The sequence below is a fragment of the Pongo pygmaeus genome, chromosome 5 (assembly GCF_028885625.2).
Source record: "Pongo pygmaeus isolate AG05252 chromosome 5, NHGRI_mPonPyg2-v2.0_pri, whole genome shotgun sequence".
NCBI lineage: Eukaryota > Metazoa > Chordata > Mammalia > Primates > Hominidae > Pongo > Pongo pygmaeus.
The window spans coordinates 143196838-143209478 of record NC_072378.2 but is presented as its reverse complement, the minus strand read 5'-3'; the positions used below and the strand labels follow the sequence as shown (position 1 = coordinate 143209478).

General features: G+C 39.0%; 1 protein-coding gene across 8 annotated transcripts in view; it reads left to right on the top strand.

Moving 5' to 3' along the window:
• The window catches only part of HIVEP2 (HIVEP zinc finger 2), a 194424-nt gene that overhangs the window by 115430 nt on the left and 66353 nt on the right, over positions 1 to 12641 (top strand). The window contains exons 4-5 of one of the 8 annotated variants that reach the window (XM_063666674.1): positions 7459 to 7677; positions 10591 to 10658. The exons of the other annotated variants lie outside the window; for them this stretch is intronic. The gene's annotated coding sequence lies outside the window, so the exon portion shown is untranslated. The remainder of the gene's footprint in view (positions 1 to 7458; positions 7678 to 10590; positions 10659 to 12641) is intronic. 8 annotated transcript variants of the gene reach the window in all.

Genomic DNA, 12641 nt, shown 5'->3' with positions numbered 1-12641 from the left:
TGTGTACCAGTTGAGTCTGAGATAAATATAGATAAAAAGCATGTATTTTATACTACCTTACTTTTTGTTTTTCATGAGGGTTTATAGTTGGAAACAGGAATTCACTGGAAGACTTCATCATCTTCCTCTTTTTGCTGTTTTTTTTCAGCTCCTTAAATATTTCCCAAGAGCTTAGGATGGTTTTAGGTTTTCTTAACCTTCACCCTGCCAAAATCCCCCCACAAATTCACCTCCTCAGGAACATGTGTACGTGTCAGAGTACTCTCAGCAGCCAGAAGTGTGCCTTCCAGCCTCTTAAAATAAAAACATACAGGAAAAATAGCTATCTTTTTCTTTTGAGGAGGATGATCATTGCCATCTCACGACTTGCTGAAATAGCACAGCAAAGAAACATTTTTTGGCAGGCTGGAACATCTAGGGAATGTGCAAACACATGTACTTCTCTTTTTCTCTGATATGTTTCATTGATTGAGGCAGTCTAGTTCGGGGAGGCAGGGGGGTTTTTAATTGAGCTTTAAAAAAAAGTACTAGGCATTTGTATCTAAAGTTACTCTTTCAATTGGTGGTATTTCTAACAACAGAAAACCTTAGTTTCTTAAATTTGATGGTAGCAGTGAGTTGATTGGTTCCAGTGTAATCTTTCCCATCCCCATCCACTGAGGAGTTTTTGAATTTCAGAAGAGATACTCTTGATTAAATCAGTTTAAGAGTATATAATGATCCTGTAATTATCATTTGTCATTACCTTGTGTACCTAATGATTAAAGCAAACATTTAATAACTATAGAGCAGTAAATATATTTTAGATCTTGAGCCATAAAAAGATTTCCGTTAACAGAATGTTTTGTGCACAAATAAATTATTCATTGGCTGTAGCAGAGCTTGATTCTGTCATCATCTTTAAGTGGAAATTTTGAGGACACCAATCATCACAGATGCCAACACTCAGTTGGCTTGAGCCCCATTCTTCTTACATGGAACCTGAGCTTTTTTGGCTATTTTTAAAAGCTTTAGTTCATTTAAACTCAATGAATATTTATGGCATTTCTGCCATATGCAATGTAGTGTTTTAGTGCTGTGGAGGAATACAATGATGAGTAAGTCTGCATTTCAGCCTTCAAGTTGCTTATAAACCCTACCTAAAATAGAGATCAGACTGGTACATACCTGACTTGGATATAAGAAAACTTGTAGTAGGGTCCTCAGAGATGTAGAAATAAAATGTTTTGTGAAGAGAAAGAAATCATATCAATTTTCCTATGGGTTTGCTTGGGTAGAGGGCTTGGGGAGCAGGAAGTATTTCCTGAGGACAGCTTTAAGGATGGGCAAGATTTTGGTAGGTGGTGAGAATGATATTCACCTACGTAAAGTGTTGGGATGGATAAAGTTGGGGTGATTATGGAAGGAAAAGTCACATGGTATGTTTGGAACATAACATTGGTAAGTGAAGAGGAGACATGAAAGAAGAGGAAGGGAGGAACTGAGAGACCTAGAGAGTATAGAACGTCTGGAATGTAATTAGCACATTAGTTTGGTAGGCTTTAGAAAAACTTTACCCACTTTTGAGCTAAGGAATCACATGATTGGGTTATAGTTTGAAAGATTAATATACTCACCACCGATGGTATCACCAAGAAGAATTGGAAAACCTGGAGGGAGACAAATTAGGAAGCTATTGGGATAGTCTCCATGAGAGGTAGTAAAGTTCTGAACTAGGATGACCATAATAGGAATATAAAGAGGGTTTGGGAGAGACACTGTAGATGAATATTCTATAGGCTTTGGCTTGGGATTGGCTATGAAAGGTGGGAAACAGGAAGCAGTTAAAGATTCAATTTAATATCTGTTGTCAACTTTTAAATCAACCAACATTTATGGAAAGCCAGCCATGTGCAAGACATTGTGCTCAGTATTGAGAGAAATAAGAATGGTCCTGTTCTCAAGTAGCTGAAAATTTAGTTGGGGATATAAAATATGTTCTCAGGCCAGGTGCAGTGGCTCACGCCTGTCATCTCAGCACTTTGGGAGGCCAAGGCGGGTGGATCACGAGGTCAGGAGTTCGAGACCAGCCTGACCAACATGGTGAAACCCCCATCTCTAAATACAAAAATTAGCCAGGCATGGTGGCATATGCCTGTAATCCCAGCTACTGGGGAGGCTGAGGCAGGAGAATTGCTTGAACCCAGAAGGTGGAGGTTGTAGTGAGCCGAGATTGCTCCACTGCACTCCAGCCTAAGTGAGAGTAAGACTCTGTCTTGAAAGAAAAAATTAGCTCAACTAAAATCCAAAGCAGGCCATGATTAGTGAGATAATGGGAGTTGAGCAAAGGTTATGAGAACACAAGAGAGAGTGGCATTAATTCTGACATTGCAAAAGTGGGGAAGTTTATTGGGGGAAAACACTTTGGGCTTTGAAGATCAGATAAAAGATTCCAAAGTATTTTAGCTGTCAGAAACGTAGCTGGAAAACTAACAGAGGCAAGTCTCAAGGAAGCTAAGGGAGGAGGAGCTTGCTAACAAGAGTAGCTCTTACTTATTGAGTGCCTAGGGTATGTCAGATCTTGAGCTTAGAGCCTTCTATTTAAGGGAGTGTTCAGCGTATCATGCCGCAAAGTCATCACCAATGTTGTGATCTAAGAAAGGACCAATGGATTTGGCAATTTAAGAATGCTGTGTGAATTTGAAGAGGTTTCAGTATAGAAATATAGCTGAAAACACAGGCAAACACAGGGTGAAAACATTCTAAGGGTTATTACTTATCTTGAGTACATGATTAAGTACACCAGTGAGGAAAAGGCTGAGCTGTTTCTGTGACTTCTCCTTAATGGGCAAAGTTTATATAAGCCTCAGAAGATCTTTATGCTTGGGTTGGTCTTAGAGGTGTCATTTGAGAATGTGCTAGTCCTGTGAAGTCTTTACACGCTTTAAAATACTGCAAAAATGTTAGACTCCCAGATTATTTTCTTGCAATTAAAAGATCTCCACACTTACTACCAGCTTTCCTCCTCCTCCCTGCTACCTCCTTCCTCCTTCCCACTCCTTCCCTTTGGGCACCAGCTGATAGTGGTGAGCACACTTGCCACACCCTTGGCTTAGGGTCAGGGAAGTCCTCGGGCTCTCCTTGGCTCTTTTCCCATCTGGAGGGAGATTTCCATGGAGAACAATCCAGGGAAGTGCGTGCACGTGCGTGCGCGCACACAGACACATACACCAGATCTTTTCCTGCCCTCAAGGATATTTATGTGCCAATACATAGACAAAACACACAGTCATATGCCGGCATACTTTGTCACACCCAGCCTGAGGAAACACAGGGCAGGGGTGCAATATACTAGCAGGAGGTGGTAGGGATACTATTAATAATTGAAACTTTAGGAATAATAATAGAGCTTGTTAAAGAAAAATTCAGAAATTGCTTTGTTAAGATGAACAGCCTATTATTATAAAATGTAAAGGGGTGAAATTTATATCATGGCTATGTTTAGTTGGTTTTTGTTTTTTCAAGCAGTTATATAGCCAACCGGGCTTGATAAAAGAACTTTCACAGAGGTACCCATATTATTACAAAGGGGTATTTTAAATTATATCAAACCATCCTATAATTTAACAGGAATAACACGAGAGAAATTAACAGGAGTAGTAGAATGGAAGAAGAAGAAATTGCTCCTAAACCCCACAAAGGCACAAAAGTACATGAGTATGGAGAGTGAGCGTGTTTACAATCATTCGTTCACTCATTCATCCATTCACTTGATCACTCAATCCACAAACGTTTGCTGAATTCCTGTTTTATCCCAGGCTGGGAGCTGACAGATATAGCTGAGAAGAGAAAACAGGCAAAATTTTAGATAAAATACGTCCTTCTTATAGGAAACTAGCCAATATAAGTCAGCTCTCCTGTTTTATGAGTAGACAGCTTGTTTGAAATTACATTTATGAGTTGAGTATTATATACTAATGTTTCTACCCCACAAAGCTATTCCCTGCCATTTAGAACCCTAAAATGTGCTCAGCCTGCTAGAATACAACAATCTAGCTGTCAGGTTCATGGTAGTAGAAATTCTCAGAGCTTCTGAAAAAATTGCCATGCATTCTTATCAGGCTTTGCCTATTACAACATTGAGATTCCTTTTCCTTGAGAATTGAAGTGGTAAGATGTTTTATTAGACTGATTTTCTCCTTTTCTATGGGAAGACCTGGGATAGACAGGGTTAGTATGTTTGTTCATCTGTACATGTAAATATCCTCAGGGAATTCCCCAAAATATGGGGACATCTTCTGCCTTTGGAAGCACTAGCAAGATATTTCAACCAGTGATCATGGTCGGAATTGTGAGGGACCATTAAGACTGGAGAGACCTAAGCCAATCTCTTAGGTCACAGTAAACCTGAGTGTAGTGATATGTCCCTTCCCAGGTAATAATTTATCCTTTATTAAAGGACAAGCTTGGTTTAAGAGTCTTGATATAAGTTTTTATTCTTAAGCTGTTTAAACATACACATAGTGGAAATTTCTCCTAAACCAAGAATTATATAATAAGATATATTTTATTTTAAGGAGCTTAGATACTTTTCAGATATTGAAAATAAATTTCTAAATCAGATATATGATATTTGTGTTTTCTGAAGAAACATGATTGGTCTGTTTAGCGTGGAAGATCTGTTCACTTAGGATTTTACTTAGAATATAGAAGCAAACTAGTGGATGAAGATAATTAATTCATTTATTTGAAGATATTTATTGCTTTAGTTTAAATTTATTAAATTATAATCATTTATTATTTTTATTTTACATATGCCCTTTTTATATGCATATGTTTGAAGCATTTTGGAAGTCTGCTGGAAAAATTAAAACAATTTTATTTTAAGGTTGGCACCTTAAATTAATTAAATTCATTATTGGCACTTTAATTATTCTTTAGAACAGATGCAATTAGTTAACATTTTCTGGAGAACATATTTTTAAATCTTTTTAACTCACGATAACATTTTTAGTCACACTCTCTTAGATGCCTTAGAGAATTAAGTTTGGAAATGTTCTGTACAATTTCTGTAATGTCTATTAAAATTAGATGTATTTGACCTTACACATTTTATAATAATGTATAAAATATAAGAATGATTCTTGATAACTTAATGATTTCTAAGTTTTATTTTCTAATATTATCAAAACCTTAATAAGAGATTTCTAAATTGAATAATATCAATATCATGGCAACAATGTGAGTAGTTAGCTGTGGTGGGAGGGCTCAGTGATTAACTGGAAAGGTCATTGGTTGAAACATCAGGAAACTGAGGTTCTTGCTCTGAATTTCATAGAATAGCTTGCAGAGCTTGGGCAAGCAACTCAACCCTTCACTGTTTCACCACTCAGCCTCATGCTTTTGGGGGTATGTGATGTGTGTGTGTGTGTGTGTGTGTGTGTAACTGGACTTTAGTATGTATCTGCAAAACCTCTAAAATTATTTCTCTATTTAAAACATGAAAATCAAGACCCCATAGAGATCTTTAAACAAATACTGATATGGATTACTGTGGGAGTCAGTCCCTTAATCCAGATGTCTAGGAAATATCCTTCCTCTAAGCTTCTAAGTGTGAAGGGCCGGCTCCATGGAAAATGTTCATTGTGCTCATGTAAATTGTTAGGAAGAAAAAAACTTGCTGCAAGATTTGTCCTCTAAGTTTAAGAAATGGATCATGAGCAGAAATGTGAAAAGGCACTTTCTGAATCTCCCTTCATTCTCTCTGGCCTCTGTGGCCGTTCTTCCCCCTGCTTGACCTGAATTTTAGTGTCGGGTAGAGAAATGCCTTCCACCAGCTCCAGAGGTGCGAACTACAAATGTATGGACTTTATTGGTTTCAAATTGCAGAACCACCCCTCCCTCACCCCTAGTATGTGTTATCACTCACTGGTATTCAGCTATGGTTTTGTAGCTGGCCGAGATGGGGCAGAAGGTTTCCAAGTTGGTCAATTAAGGGTGTAACTGTTGCCTCCCCAGCCTCTGGGACTGGATCTGAGCCATTGTGTTACACGGCTACAAGGTATTAGGCATAAACTTTGTGAGATTCTGAAGAAGAGTGGAAGCAAAAAACCTGACGGAACTGCTTTGGTGACAGTCTTGAAGGAGAATTGGTTATAAGCCAAGTTTGATTTGGACCTTAAGAACACACAGCTGGGGAGGGCCATTGCTGCCGGTATTTATGGGGCCTCTGGGGCAAGAGTTCAAATGGAGGCCCACAAAGATTCTTCATTTGATCAGTGATAAAATCTTTATTTGCACAGAACATGAAGTTGCAGGGATTTTGTCTGACCTGTTCACATTGTGGATTCGATGAGAATAATTTTCTGGCTCATTTTTATTGTTTTGAACAGTAATTCAATCTTTATTAAATAAATAATTTCTAATGTCCTGTTAGTGAATTTTATATGGGTCATGCTTGACAAGTCTGCTTACTTTCATTATTTGCAGCTTTAAAATTTAAACAGACTGTTTTCAGATTTTCTACTGCTTCTTAAAAATCTCTGCTTTTTAAGTTTTTGAACTCCAAAAAAGCAATTATATATACTAAGGTGTCAACATGTACTCATTCTCATGACCTAAAGGATTTAAGCATGTAATGTAATCGTATTCAACATATACAAAATATTAGTATATTTTCATCGTATATGTAAATTAGAATAAGTATAAAAATGTTTTAAATTAAGCTATTTAAAAAAAAGGATTTTTCTTACAAAATATCCAAAATCACATGTTAAAACTGAAAGGTAAATAAATCTATATTAAAATGAATGAATAAAGCATTTAAAATTCAAAATTATTTAAATGCTGCTGAAGCTTTTTAATATTTTTTTGAAATTGAATTAAATCCTCAGCTGTTTTTACAGAAGCAAAACTATTCACAAGTTTGTTTTTAGTGTCCATTTTAGTTGCTAATGTAAAGAATTGGCATCATGCTTCATGCAGGTTACATCTTTACAAATTTAAGAATAAGAATTGTTTAATTGCGAAACACTCTTCAAGTGCCATGTGCAATTGTTCCAAATGCTGCTCTAATTATTAACGATTCTAGAACCACTGATCAGAGCACGAAGAGAAACCAGGAAAGGGATGCTTGGCATGGCTACACTTGTTATGCAAGAATCTGTTGCGTCCACACCATCTGAGAGAAATGACTCTTAAGTCTTTTCTTTTACCTAAGCGTTAATGCTGCTTGAATCTTCTCTGCTTTGGAAATGATGTCTAACTCCACACTGCAATGTGGAGTGCAATCCACGAACCTTCAGGGCATTCCAACTCAGTTACTCTTTGACTGGTGCAAAGAGATTGGGCAAGAGAAGCATTTCCCTGGGGGCTTAAACCGTTGTCGCAGGGTTTAGGGTTACAGGACATCTGGATGCCTATGATAAAGGTGCTGTGGATTTTTCAGTGAATTTATTTGTGCTTGTTTGTGATATGCAGGCTTTCTAAAGTGTGGGACCCATGGCAAGAACCCCTCTTTCCTGGAAGTGTGGACTCTGCTGTCTGTTGGGGCAACTGGGCATTAGCAGTCTTACTGAGGGCGCCATCTGCAGAGGCGGCAGAGGGGATCCTTCCTGAGGACGCTAGGGGGAGCTGGTGCAGGAAGGAAGCCATGGCAGATGGTGTTGTGACTGGCTGTCAGACTGCCTGTGGGCTCTTGTAAGTCTCCCTTGCTGGAATCCTAGATATACTTAGTTGGGACTTTTTAAGGGGACTGGAGGTCCTGTGTGAGCAGGTGGGGCTGGAACAGGAGCTGTGGTTAATTGGTGTTAATGCCACTTCTTATGTATTTGCCTGTAGGCTGGTAGGGCTTGATAGTGTTTGGGTAACTCATTTCCAAGTCAATAAGTGTTCCTTCCTTCACTTGGAGAGGGATGAGGAAAGACACTTCTATCCTGTAAATCTGTTTTTCTCCACACAGTTGGAAAGAATAGGAATTGCTTTATTTCTCTTTGCGAATCTTCTCTGTGGAGGGAGCCAGGGACACAATGCAATCATTGATCTGAGATAATGGAATTATAAAGGGATTTATTATTTATCTAGGCTGAGGCTCTTAACCACAAATTCACAGAATTCAGAAAATTTGGTTGAGAAAAAAACTGTTTCATTAATCTCTAACTGAAGTTTAGCACTCCCTTCATTTTTCATGTAAGCAACAAATGACAGTAGTTTCAGCAGTGTCAGTGACGTTGTCACCAATAGAAATCACAGAGAGTTTCATATCACATTACTGTTGTGATTCATATCTCAAAGTATCTTTATGATTATGACTACTCCGAATTATGGTGAATATTAGACCCGCACTATATCTTGTTTGTAATTATTAATAAAGAATCATGTATATTACTGTCAACAAGTTTGCTTCGAAAGTTATTTTGAGATACCTATATTCATGGTAATTGGTTTCCTCTGTAATCCAGCGTAGTTTAAAACATTCTGCTAAGAATGAGCCCACAGGCTTCATCAGATTGCCAAGGAGGTCATGGCAGCCGAAAGACTCAAAAGGTCTAATGTAGATGAAATCCTGTGTTTTACTGCAGATTAAGGCTTTAGAGTGTGAGAGTTACTTAAGGTCACATGGTGGAGCAGGAATTAAAAGTAGCGTCTTTCCTGCACTGTGTGGCCTCCTGGCACCTCAACCCTCATCTTAGTGCCAAGTGAATGAGTGCCTTTGGCTTCTTCAATGAGTACTTTGATTATGATGAAGTCCAAGCCAGCTTCTGTCTTTGTTTGCACTTTGCTGGTCTGTGGTGGCTTTCTCCCCACCCCTGCTTTCCAGGCCTGGAGGTGGTGGTGAGGTGTGGTAATCTCCAGCCATGCCTGCCTCTATGTCCCATGGCATCACAAGGCATGCTGTCCTGTGACAGCTAGGGGATAGTCAACAGAAACAATAGAATATTTAGCCTTGATTGCTTGACCCAGTTTTGGTGGTGGTGGTTCAAGCAATATGAGTATTATCAGGGGAAATCTTTCAGCCAACCCACTGGGCTTTCTTAAATTAATTTAGGAACTCATGTCACATTATTTCCTCCTCACTATTAGGCTTATAGATACCTGAAATATCAACAGAAAAATATAGAGTTAATAGCTAGCATTTAGAGTTCACTTCCTAGTGCCATTTTTAAATGCTGTATAATTCTGTTAACAATATTATTTGTATCCCCATTTTATGGATGAAAAGACTGAGGCACGGAGAGGTTAGGTAACTTGCCTGAATATTTGTATGTCTGGCAAGTGGCAGAGATGGGACTGAAAGCAAGTATTCTGGCTCCATGGTCCATGATCTGGGCCACTATGCTACATGTCCAGTTATTACTTTAATGCCTTAAGCCATAGTTGTCCAATCTGTCTTTCTTTGGTTCGGGGTTAGACTACGAATGAGTGTATCTGGGATGAAGAGTCTTTGGATTTTTTTTTAATGTAGTCCTAGGAGGAACTCTTCCCAGTCTGCTGGAGCTGTCTCTGAAAGGTACTATGTCATTTGGTTCAAAGTCTGTTCGGCTTTAATCCCTTGCTTGTATATATTCAGGCAATATGGGGAAGGAAAAATATGTTCATACCCAAAAAGTTTAGTAATGCTGCAAAATGCTAGATTTGGATTGACTCTGGCTCCATTTCAAGGACATGACAGTGCCTTGATCTTTGCTTTTGAAGCGTTCTTGTCAGCAACATTGGCAAGTACACCTTTGAAAATTTATATCTGAATTCTTGTGTTTTGAAAAAAAAATGTTTGTTAGTGTTTCTCTTCTTGAACACTAGTTGATGCTTTGCCAACTAGTTAAAAGTCTGCAAATCTGAGTGCTGGCTGAGAAGCTAAGCTTGCTATAACCAGTTATCCCCAGATGGCCAGATTCTGTTATGTACCACTTTTATAGATGCTCAGTGGTTGCGTACATGGGGTTATGAGGTGTACTGTTCCACTTGTTTTTGCCAGGCATGCACAGTACATTATTTGATAGGCTGGGACAGATGGTATAGCCCAAATGAAAATGATGAGGGAGAAAAGAAAGTGAAAAAAAAATAGAAGAAGGGCATTTGATTTTCTAATTCACATTTCGGAAGTGAATTTTAGCGTCTGTGATTGACTAATAAATGCAGTGTTGCTATAAGACTTGAATTCATGAACGTCTGTTTAAACAGCTATAACTGAGTAATCAGCAGGAAGCAACCTTTTCCTTCGTGGATGTTGTCCCAAACTTTATGGGGTCTCCTCCAGATCTGAAAATGTTTGGGCCATTGAAAGACATCAAAAATAGATCTGGATTTTTCAGAGTATGATATACCACCATCAATACCAACCAAAACAGAAAAATCCCAATTATATTTTTAAACTGAAAGAGAGGGAGGGGAGGTGGTGAGGATACACAGAGAGAGAAGAGAGAGCGAGCCTGGTAAAGTAGTGGTGATAAGGACAATTAATCAGTCTTCGTACAGCTGCTTCCTGACATTTCTGCAAATTGTTGTGGAAACATTAATGAAGGTTAGATCAGTAATAGTTTCAAGCTTGGCCAGTGGAAAGTATGACAATGTTTCCATCAGCAATTAAATCGGGCTGCTTTCTTTTTTCTATAGGGGAAGTGGTATGATGTATGTTCTCCACAGGAAATGGAAAACGGCAGCTGAACTGTGTGTGAGCCCAGGTATGGAGGAGCATTTGGGAGTGCTCCAGCCGCCTCTTCTTGATTAGCACCACAGATTTGCATTTTTCTGCTGAAAGGATTTTGCTATACAACACGCCGAAATCCTTCCTTTAACAGAGAGTGAGAATCTTGGGATTTTATTGCACGGACATAGATGTACTGTGGATCTAAGCTTTGGGAGCCAGAAAGTGGAACTTATGACAAACAGAAAGTGAAACTCACCTATCTAATTTTATTTTTCAAGCTGAAGGTAGTTCAGTACAGGCCCTGTTCACATCCTGTGTAACCCTATGGGATTTTCCCCAGTATTAGTTAAAAATTTTCCCATAGGGTCACACAGGATGTGAATTAAAGTAAACACTTAACAAGCATGATGAAAAGGAAATTAGCTTTCTAAATGGTCCTTTCACTGTTAACATCCTGAGTAGTTACTAGAAACATGGGAAAGGGTCACTTCAGTGTCTCCTTATCAAGTTGTTACCTTATAGTAGAATATATGAATCTTCTTCCCTGTTATATATGAAATGTATTTCCTTGTATGTGAAACTTAAATTTACAAAAGTATTTTTCCTTTTGGAAAACATTAAAAAGCCTAGCAAAAGTTTGTAGATTAGTGCTTCATAGCCTTTTCTGGGGTACAGGTTTATAAACCCCTTTAAGATTCATTCATAAAAGCTCCTGACTCTTTTCCCCAGGAAAATGCACATAGACACAACATTTTGCAACATTTTTGAAGTTTTGCATATCTCTTACATAGACCTTGAACTCCAAGCATTTTCCTTTTTTTCCCCTTTTTTCTTTTTTTTAAATTTGAGACAGGGTCTCACTCTGTTGCCCAGCCTGAAGAGCAGTGGAGTGATCATAGCTCATTGCATCCTGGGCTCAAGCAATCCTCCTGCCTCAGCCTCCCAAGTGGCTGGGACTACAGGTGCACACCACCACGCCAGCTAATTTTTTCCTTCCTTCCTTCCCTTCCTCCCTCCCTCCCTTCTTTCCCTCCCTCCCTCCCTCCTTTCCTTTCTTCTGTCCTTCCTTCCTGACAGGTTCTTGCTGTATTTCCCTGGCTGATCTTGAACTCCTGGCTTTAAGCAGTCCTCCTGTCTCGGCTGCCCAAAGTGTTGGATTACAGGCTTGACCCACCTTGCCTGGTTCCCAGGCATTTTTTAATGGACTGGGTTTTAAAAGCTTTTTTTTCTTTTCTTTTTCTTTTTCTTTTCTTTTCTTTCTTTCTTTCTTTTTTTTTTTTTTTTGACAGAGTTTTACTCTGTCCCCCAGGCTGGAATGCAGTGGTGCAATCTTGGCTCACTGCATCCTCCACCTCCTGGGTTCAAGAGATTCCCGGGCCTCACCCACCCAAGTAGCTGGGATTACAGGCATATGCCACCATGCCTGGCTAATTTTTTGTAGAGACGAAGCTTCACAATGTTGCCCAGGCTGGTCTTGAACTCCTGGCCTCAAGTGATCCACCCGCTTTGGCCTCCCAAAGTGCTGGGATTACAGGCGTGAGCCACCGCGCCAGGCTTTAAAAGCGTTTTATGGGCAGATAGAAACTTAACAGCTACAACCATAAACTGTTAATCATTATAAGTAAATATTTCGTAAGAGGTAATTTTTAGGAAACTTTAAGTGCAATAAAGATTATTTCACTTTTCCACCTAAAGAAGGCTTCCTTGCCTTTAGAAGAGAGCTTGTACATTGGACAGAACATACAAAGCTGTGTTTGAAGCTGGCTGTGTGGCATTCTAGCAGGTGACTTTAGTTGTCCTGCCTCAGATTCACCACGTCTAAAATGGTGGCAATAATGAAGTAATTTGTCACCTGTGTCTGGCAAATAATACATGCTCCATATATATCCCTTCCCTCCTCCTTTGAGATTTAGTTTATTTTTATTTTACTTATTTATTTTTTTTTTGAGACAGAGTCTCACTCTGTTGACCAGGCTGGAGTGCAGTGGCGTGATCTCGGCTCACTGCAACCTCCGCC